The following is a 9,092-nucleotide window of genomic DNA, read 5'->3' on the forward strand; positions in this document are numbered from 1 at the left end:
CGCAGCGGTCGAAATACTGGTGAAAAACCATGGTGCGGCAGTAAAAGCGGCGATGCGGGCTAAAAACGGCTAAGTCGGGCGGCGATCGGAAATCGTCTAGCGACACGGTGGAGTATAGTCGGGTGAGTGCGTGGCGGTCGAGATCTGGTGAAAAACCATGGCAGCGGCAGATAAAGCGACGGTGCGGGCAAAAAGCGGCTAAGTCGGGCCGGCGTCGGAAATCGTCTAGCGACACGGTGGAGTATGAGTCGGGTGGAGCGTAGCGATCGAAATACGGTGAAAAACCATGGCGCGGCAGCCAAAACGACGGTGCGGGCAAAAAACGGCTAAGTCGGGCCGGCGTCGGAAATCGTCTAGCGACACGGTGGAGTATAGTCAGGTGGAGCACGCGGCGGTCGAGATCCGGTGAAAAACCATGGCGCGGCAGCTAAAGCGACGGTGCGGGCTAAAAGCGGCTAAGTCGGACGGCGTCGGAAATCGTCTAGCGACACGGTGGAGTATAGTCGGGTGGGCGCGTGGCGGTCGAAATACGGTGAAAAACCATGGCGCGGCAGCAAAAACGACGGTACGGGCAAAAAACGGCTAAGTCGGGCCGGCGTCGGAAATCGTCTAGCGACACGGTGGAGTATAGTCGGGTGGGGCGTGGCGGTCGAAATACGGTGAAAAACCATGAGCGCGGCAGCCAAAGCGACGATGCGGGCAAAAAGCGACTAAGTCGGGCCGGCGTCGGAAATCGTCTAGCGACCACGGTGAAGTATAGTCGGGTGGAGCGTGCGGCGGTCGAAATACGGTGAAAAACCATGGCAGCGGCAATAAAGCGGCGATGCGGGCTAAAAGCGGCTAAGTCGGGACGGCGTCGGAAAGCGTCTAACGACACGGTGGAGTATAGTCGGGTGGGCGAGCGGCGGTCGAAATACGGTGAAAAACCATGGCGCGGCAGCAAAGCGGCGAGTACGGGCTAAAAACGGCTAAGTCGGGCCGGCGTCGGAAATCGTCTAACGACACGGTGGAGTATAGTCGGGTGGGCGCGCGGCGGTCGAAATACGGTGAAAAACCATGGCGCGGCAGCCAAAGCGACGGTACGGGCTAAAAACGGCTAAGTCGGGCCGGCGTCGGAAATCGTCTAGCGACACGGTGGAGTATAGTCGGGTGGGCGCGCGGCGGTCGAAATACGGTGAAAAACCATGGCGCGGCAGCCAAAGCGACGGTACGGGCTAAAAACGGCTAAGTCGGGCCGAGCGGGCCAGCGGTTCCTCAACCCATATCGTCGGGTTAGGCCCATGGGCGACGAAAAATACCCCTTAGCGGACGATTTTGAGACGTTGTCTATCAGAACTTTTCTTGTAGTGCATGTATATAAATAAACTCGCAAAGCAAGTGGAGATTTTATAGCAGTTGATTCAAAGCAGTAAAAGCAAATAGTAAATAAAACCAACAGATTTCCATTTTTCACCGGAAGAAGTAGTATGTAACTTTCAGTGGCTCAAGGCGTAAGAATGAGGCAGCAATGGGGTAATGTATGGATGATATTGATCATATAATATAATCCAACTAACATAGCATTCATCTCTAATTCAGTTGTGTGTAGGTGTGTGATCCAAATATAGTCATGCATGCATACTAACTAAGAGAATTAGCATAACATCTTTTGTCCTGCTTGCCCATTTACAGGGGCCAACTTGGAACTACAAGCAATTAAGGTCTACCCTTTCGAATAGACCAGGACAAACCATTAAGATTCAAGAACACACATAATCCTCGAACTATCATATATTCCCCGTGTTTTTCCCTATATGTCAACTTAGGGATTCACAGGTTCAACATAATAACAAGTAATACACCTTGCAAATAGATACCAACATCATATATATGATAAAGCAATATACACTAGTAACAATTTGCTAGTCCATAACGATTTTAGTTCGTCAGCGAATGTGCAAAATCCTTCACGGAGATCTCATCCTGACGGTTTGCAGGACCGTGGCGGACCTCGCGTCACAGATGGACCGGATGACGGTTAGGGAGGCACGTCACAGATCCATGACGGCAGTTCCCAAACCCGAAGCCCACCCGGCCGATCTATCGTGACGGACATATCCATCATAGCACTGGTCCCCTCTGCCAGCGACCGTTGTGTAAGGCTGCCAGGTCAATGATTAACATGTCAGTCCGATCGGGTGACTATCGTTTTTGTCGTCCCGCGAGGAGACCATGACCCAGCTTCCTGCGCGTGGACTAATAAACTGTAGACACGTGGCCCAGTGAAAGAGCAGCCACGTGGACCAATAAAATTTTGCATAGCTGCAACCTGCACCGTACGTGATGTCCATCCAGCTTTTGATACGTGCACCGACGTGGACGTATCGCAACGCGACACGTGTTGCATGTGGAGGTGCCACGTGGCACACCACAAATGGGCCATCTATGGCCCATCAGTTCAACTTGGCTATGATTTCCAAGGCCCATGTTACGGCCTTAACTGCTATAGGTTAAGCGAGCCCATAAAAGGAGGCTCATGATGTTGTCGGTTTTTATTGGGACGTCTACAGGCCGCCAAGAAAAGCCTATCGTTATTCTTCGCTATGATTCCAAGGCCCATGTTACGACCTTACTGTCATAGATTACGCCAGCCCATAAGGGGCAGCCCATGATGTTGTCGATTATTATTGGGCTGTCTACAGGCCACTAAGAAAGGCCTATCTTTATTATTCTTGTTGGGCCCATTATAACATCATGTGTCCACTTAAAATGAGGCTCAAGCAAGGATTCGAGGGTTTACGGGCCCAATTTTGGGCTTGTACATGCTAGTGGCCTGCCAGACATATAGCGCCTATTAAGGCCCAGATAAAAAGTACTGGGCTAAATTTGTTTCAATGCATCCGACAACGGTCCAGTTGGCTTTACTTGACACCGTTACGGCCTAGTGGTCAAAATGAAAATTACAAATGACATAATTATAGGTATAATTACAGGAAAATAATTTAATCATAAAGCACCATTGGCACTGTCTAAAACTACCTATTGTGGTGGACCATGGCAGTGTCAGTCCGCAAATTGAAATAATAGTTATCTGGCACCATAAAAAATATAACAGTTCAATTCTTGACCATGGCAACACCAAATCAACACGTTTCTGAGTTTGAATCTCTAGCTTTGCTGTTGTATAGTTTTAGTCAGCGTATCAATTGTTCATTCCATGTCTGCCCGCTTTTTTCTGCTTCTTGTACCTGGTTGGTTAGCTCAACTATTTGATCATGCTGGTTCTTAACAACATCTTGTAGATTTTCACTACCCCTCTTCTCTCTCTCTCCAGTTCTGCAGCCAGATTCCTTATTTTCGATCCAGAATAAGTCCCATATTCCAAAGAAAGCCAGGTTTTGCAGTATTTTTTGAGAGGACCTCAGATAAAACCTGGATCTCAGTCTTGCGTCCTCCATCTGCTGTAGGTATAGTTAGTTGCTTTTCCATCTCAGCCTTCATTTGCAATGAAGCAAATAGGTTACCACATACACTAAGATACAACAACTTAAAAAAGGTTACCCTATGAAAGCTGAATTACGATTGCATATTTTACAGCGAAGGAGAAGCCATTTTTCCGGGTGAAGTGGCATTCCTTGAATATATCTAGAGGAGTGGGTTCTTTACCTTTGTACTTGTCTCCCTGAAACCGAACACATACATGAAGCTAGCTTACAGGTTCTATGGAGATCTGGTCACAAAGTTTCATATAATTCTTGTTTCTCATGTGGATAACTATCAAGAGTGGTACACTGCAAATCATCAAGCCTGTAGACATAACTTACAGATTTGCAGGGAAGCAATGATGCGAATGAAAGTTCATACAAATAGGTACCGATTAAAATAGGATTTTAGTTTAATGGAAACATGTACATCACAGTATTAAACCAAGAACTCGATACAATAAAACAGAACGGTCATATAAATGAGCACATGCACTTAGCGAAATAAACATCAAAATGGCCACCAAAACTATAAACATCCATCAATTCTTACCAAATTTTGCAAGTGCACTTCGTAGCTTCGTGACCCAGTTGATTGATAGTATTGAACCTTAGAACGATTTTTTTTTGTTGGCAGCACATATCTTCTGCAGGAACTGTAGAATTATTAACTGTGTACATTACAATGTACAAGACAAAAACTTTGAGTTCAGAAAGGAACTGACCACCGTTTTGGGATGCCTCCAGTGGTCTACTAGCCCCTTCCACTCATCATTATTCATCGATGGAACTGGACCTTCATTTGGATCTATGTCAAAGTACTTCTTTTTAAGGAGGTACCGACATTGCCGAAGGCCTTTCTACAGAAGGTTTGTACAATCCTTTTTCACTGATGAGAATTTTATGTCCATCTTACCACTTTCCTAGTGACATGAAAGAGCATGGATAAACGAATGATAGACACCCAAAATTAGCAGCATCAAATAAAGATTACAGGTGGTGCAAAGGCCATACTGTCGTTGCCTATTCGACTGTAATCCAGAGGAGGGATCCTCATGGAGGGAAGAAGAAGTAGGGGTCATCGGGCGGAGAGTCCTCAGGACGGTGGTACGCGATTTACCCAGCTTCGGAACACCTGCTCGATGACAGGGCCTACTTCTGCTTGTCTAGAATTATCTGGGCACTTTCGCGTTGTTACAATGAGTTGTGGTTGTGCCTCTAGGGATCCGGGGATCCGGCTTACAAAGACACCAGGATCTAGGGTTTACACGGAGAGTCCTAGCCGGAATACAAGATGCCTAAGTACGGAATATACATTGCCGTGCACGTCAAGGATCCACCTAGATCTAATCTGGCCATCATGGATCCGGATACTTCATGGGCCTCCAAGGATCCGACTACTCCTCTAGGTCGGTTGGGATCCGGCTCTTGTTCCTGGGCTGGACTTCATCCATCTTCTATCAACAGCAACTGGGCCACCCGATGGGTCATATCCACCATCACCATATGTGGGCCACCCGGGCTTGCCGGATCTAGACCATGTCGTTGATATACCCATAAAATATACCCACAATAGTAGACCCCGAAGTTCTTCAAGATTCATCATTCCTCCGCTTATCTTTGTCTGGATTAGAAGAGAATCTCGAAGAGCTTCCAAAACTTCATCGTTTCTGACTTCATACAACCGGAAATCATTCGTTCTTTTTGTAGCGGTAGCTTAGCAGATTTTTTGCCCATGTTGCACGCAACGTCCTCTTTTCCCGCGCTAAAACTTTGAAACTGCGAATCTCAGCCGGAAATTTCGGAGATGTGTTGTTAAGTCACCATTGCGTCAGTTTCACTGCATTTGACCTAGGACACATGTCGGTCATCCAACGGTGTGACTGTTCCGTTCCCACAGTAGGATCCGGCACACGCATCTCCGCGCGGGGTCTATAAGTACCCCTTCTGCACGGTCACTTCCATTCTTTCACCTCCTCTCACCACTTCGTCTTCAACCTCGCGCCAGCGCCGCCCGACGAATCTCGCGCCGACGAGCTTCTCCTCGGAAACCTTCAAGCGCCTCCGCTCCAAGGTCCGCCTCGACCTGAGTCGCACGCGTTTGATCGGGAAACAAGCTCCGCCGCCGATTCGTGGTCTCGCCGGAGGCCAACGCGTCAAGTCTGCGAGCTCATCCCTCACCGGCAACATGGGGAACCGCCACGCCATTGCCGGTAAGTCCACCGGACTTGTAGAAGATAGACATCAGTAGGATCCGGCTTCATAAGTTCTTTACTATCATGCATGCAGCCGGAAATATGTCCGATAGCTCGCCTAGATTCACCGATAGTTCTCCGAGTAACCTTCATCGAACCATTAGCATTTCTTGCGCCCAACATTTCTGACACCAGGCTAGCTCAACCTTACTCCGCCTCTTCCAGCAATTTCCTCGGACGCATCCCAACTTTAGAGGAAATCCAGTCGGAACTAGAAGGGCAAGCTCGAATGGCAGCCAAAGTACAAGAAGCGGAACAGAAGAAAGGTTTCAAGGCCCGGAACCACGAGACAAAGGCCAGTGGTGGCCCGGCGAAGTCATCGAGTCGGAGCTCAGGGCCTTCGAGAAGGAAGGGCTTGTGGCTCCGGATTCCTGGAGCTTCACCAAGGACTCCAGCACTCCGACCCTGGATCCCGACGAGCGGGTCTTCACCAAAGCGTGGGTGGAGCGAGGCCTCTCGCTTCCGCCTTCATAATTATTCCTACCGTTGCTCAGCACCTACGGATTCCAACCACATAACATCTGCCCCAATTCCTTCCTCCTCCTCTCAAACTTCGCCACACTCTGCGAAAGTTACCTAGGAGTCCGCCCGGACGTCCGACTCTGGCAATTCTTCTACAGGGTGAAGAAGGAGACGAAGGACAAAGTGATGGTGAACTGCGGCAGTATCACCTTCGTTCTCCGTACCAAGAGAGTGTTTCCTGCTCTTGCCTCTCACAAATCCGTCCGGTATTGGAACGCCAGATGGTTCTATCTAAAGAACGTCTCAGTTCCGGTTGCCATGACGGCCTCCCCGCCTTCATCAACAATCCTCCGGAGGAGCTCGCTAGCTGGAGCTTCATCCCCAACCTTGCCCAACATCGGGAGCTAGAGAAGATGGCCCAGAGAATCTCCTGGGTGGTCCACGATGGTCTGTCCAGAATGGACCTGACCTTGAGCTGGTTCACATGTTGGATCCAGCCGCTAAAATATAACAAGCGGCTGATCTGCGAGGAGTTGATGATTAGCTTCGGGCGACCAAGGACAACTTACCGACGGATTCTCTGAACAAGAGGATCCGGACACTTGTGAAGCTCACCCGGGTCCAGGAGGTCCCGCAGATCAACAAACACATGTACCTCAACAACAAATGCCCTCCGGTACGTTTCTCACTTAGTCATTTTATTTTTTTATCTATGAATCGTTCTAACTTGTTCAACACTTCCTCTTTAGCTCAACACTATGGCGGAGGAAGTCTTCCGAGATATTTTCCGTATCCCCACTGATGCTGGAAAGGCGGAGGAGGATCCGGAGGACGTAGACGAGGGGGAGGAACATGCTCCCAAGAAGAAAACTGTCCCTCGTCCTACCAAACGTCCCGGCGCCAAGGTTTCCGGTACTGATGCCGGAACCAGCGGCGAGGCCTCCGCCAAGAAGGGGAAAACCACTGCTCCCTCTACCCCTCGACGCCTTGATTCCCGGAAGGCGGAGCGCGATCGCATCAAGGTGCTTGCCACAACCGGAAAGGGGACGCGCCCGTCACTTCCCAAAGCCACGTAAGCTTTCCGGATTATAAACTCTTCTGTTATAAAGTTGAACTTGTTACTTATATCTTTTCTTTACTTGGTTCAGGAACCAGAAGGTCGCTGCTTCACGAGTTTCCACCCAGAAGCCAATCACTAGCTTCCTCTGGACGTCTCCGGCCGTTGGCCCCGCCACCCCAGTTCCGCCAAGCACCTCAAATGCTGCTCCCCAACCCACTCCGCCTGAAGCTCAACCAACTTCTGATCCTGCCGCCGAAACTCAAGTGGAAGCAATTCTGGTGAGCAGCGGGAGGAAGGATGGCAGCTGCTCCACCACTAAGCGGGCTGCCCCTGAGGGAGCTCAAGACAGGGGTCAACAGGAGGCGGAAGTCACCTCTGCAGATAAGGCTGAAGCTACGGCTCATGATGCCATCGTATTTCCAGCCAACTTTGGCGATCCTTCGGACCTCTATGGGTTTGCGACCCACTCAGTATGGATAATTTCTACCACAAAACCTACCTCTAGTAACTTTGCTAATTCCATCCCTATGGTGCGGTGCTTCTTGTCTCCAAAGCTTCACCGGTTTTGCACCAGGATTTATGTTGAGGTAGTGCTCGGCAAGTTCCCTTGGTACTCCGGACATGTCAGAAGGTTGCCATGCTAAGATATCCATGTTAGCTCGGAGGAACTCGACGAGCGCGTCTTCCTATTTGGGGTCCAGGTCAGCTCCGACAGACACTTGCTTGGAACTATCGCCTACTACGAGGTCGACCTTCTTGGTGTCTATCGCGGCCTTGAACGAGTTCTTTTGTTCGGAGATCTGCTTCTTGTTGGTTTGCATCTCACTCGGATCCACTGTGGCTCTGTAGCCTTGCAGCTCCTCTCCAGATATCACATATTCCGCAAAGGCGGCTTCGTCCTCCTCACAGTGTCGAGATTTCTTGTAGTCTCCAGATACGGTTATCATACCGTTAGGACCCGAAATATTGAGCTTATTGTAGATTTAGCATGCCCTTGCGTGGAACTTGTGGTAGGTGGGCCTGCCGAAGATGACGTGGTAGGAGCTCTTGAAGGGCACAACTTCGAACGTGATCATCTCTTCGCGGAAATTGTTGACATCGTCGAAGGCCACGGGAAGTTTGATGCTGCCCAGGGAGTTTGCCTTTTTACCCAGAACCACACCATGAAACTCAATGGTGCTGTGCTAAGCTACTCCTTGGTAAGGTTCATCCTCTCCAGAGTCTCCAAGTACATGATGTTCAGGCTAGCTCCGCCATCCATCAGGCACTTGGAGAAGTCATACCCATCGATGCGGGGACTCACCACCAGGGCGTAGCACTCTTTTGGGATGATAATTGGATGATCCACCCTGTCGAAGGTGCAGGGTTTTTTCGACCACTTGACGTACTGTGGCACAACCGGAACTGTGGTGTTCAGGATCCGGAGGGTCGATTTCTTGGCCCGAACTTTTGGGGTTCCGAGGAAGGTGTGGTATGCACCCGCACTCTTTTTGACGAAGGGGTTGGATTTGTTAGCTGTGGAACCCTCTTTGGGATCCGGCGAAGCGTCATCCTCATCCATCGCCTCGGAACTATCCTCGTCATTTTCCTTGTTCTTGCCCTTGCCTCCTTTGCCCTGTGGGCAGTGCTTCCGGGCGCGCTTATATCCTGCTTCCGGGTCAGTTTTGAGATCGTTGACCCACTTGCAATTGTGATTGGTGTGGGAGGACTTGCCAGTAGCCGGGTCAATATGGGCTAAGAATGCTATATCCATGTATTCTTCGTAAGTCTGGGGAGCGCGGGTTCCGGCAATGGTGACCTCGTCAGCGCGCTGCTGGCCCCTACCGGCTCCGCCACCACGGCCGCGGCCTCTAC

Source organism: Lolium rigidum, unplaced genomic scaffold (assembly GCF_022539505.1).
Source record: "Lolium rigidum isolate FL_2022 unplaced genomic scaffold, APGP_CSIRO_Lrig_0.1 contig_32397_1, whole genome shotgun sequence".
In the NCBI taxonomy this organism is placed as follows: Eukaryota; Viridiplantae; Streptophyta; class Magnoliopsida; order Poales; family Poaceae; genus Lolium; species Lolium rigidum.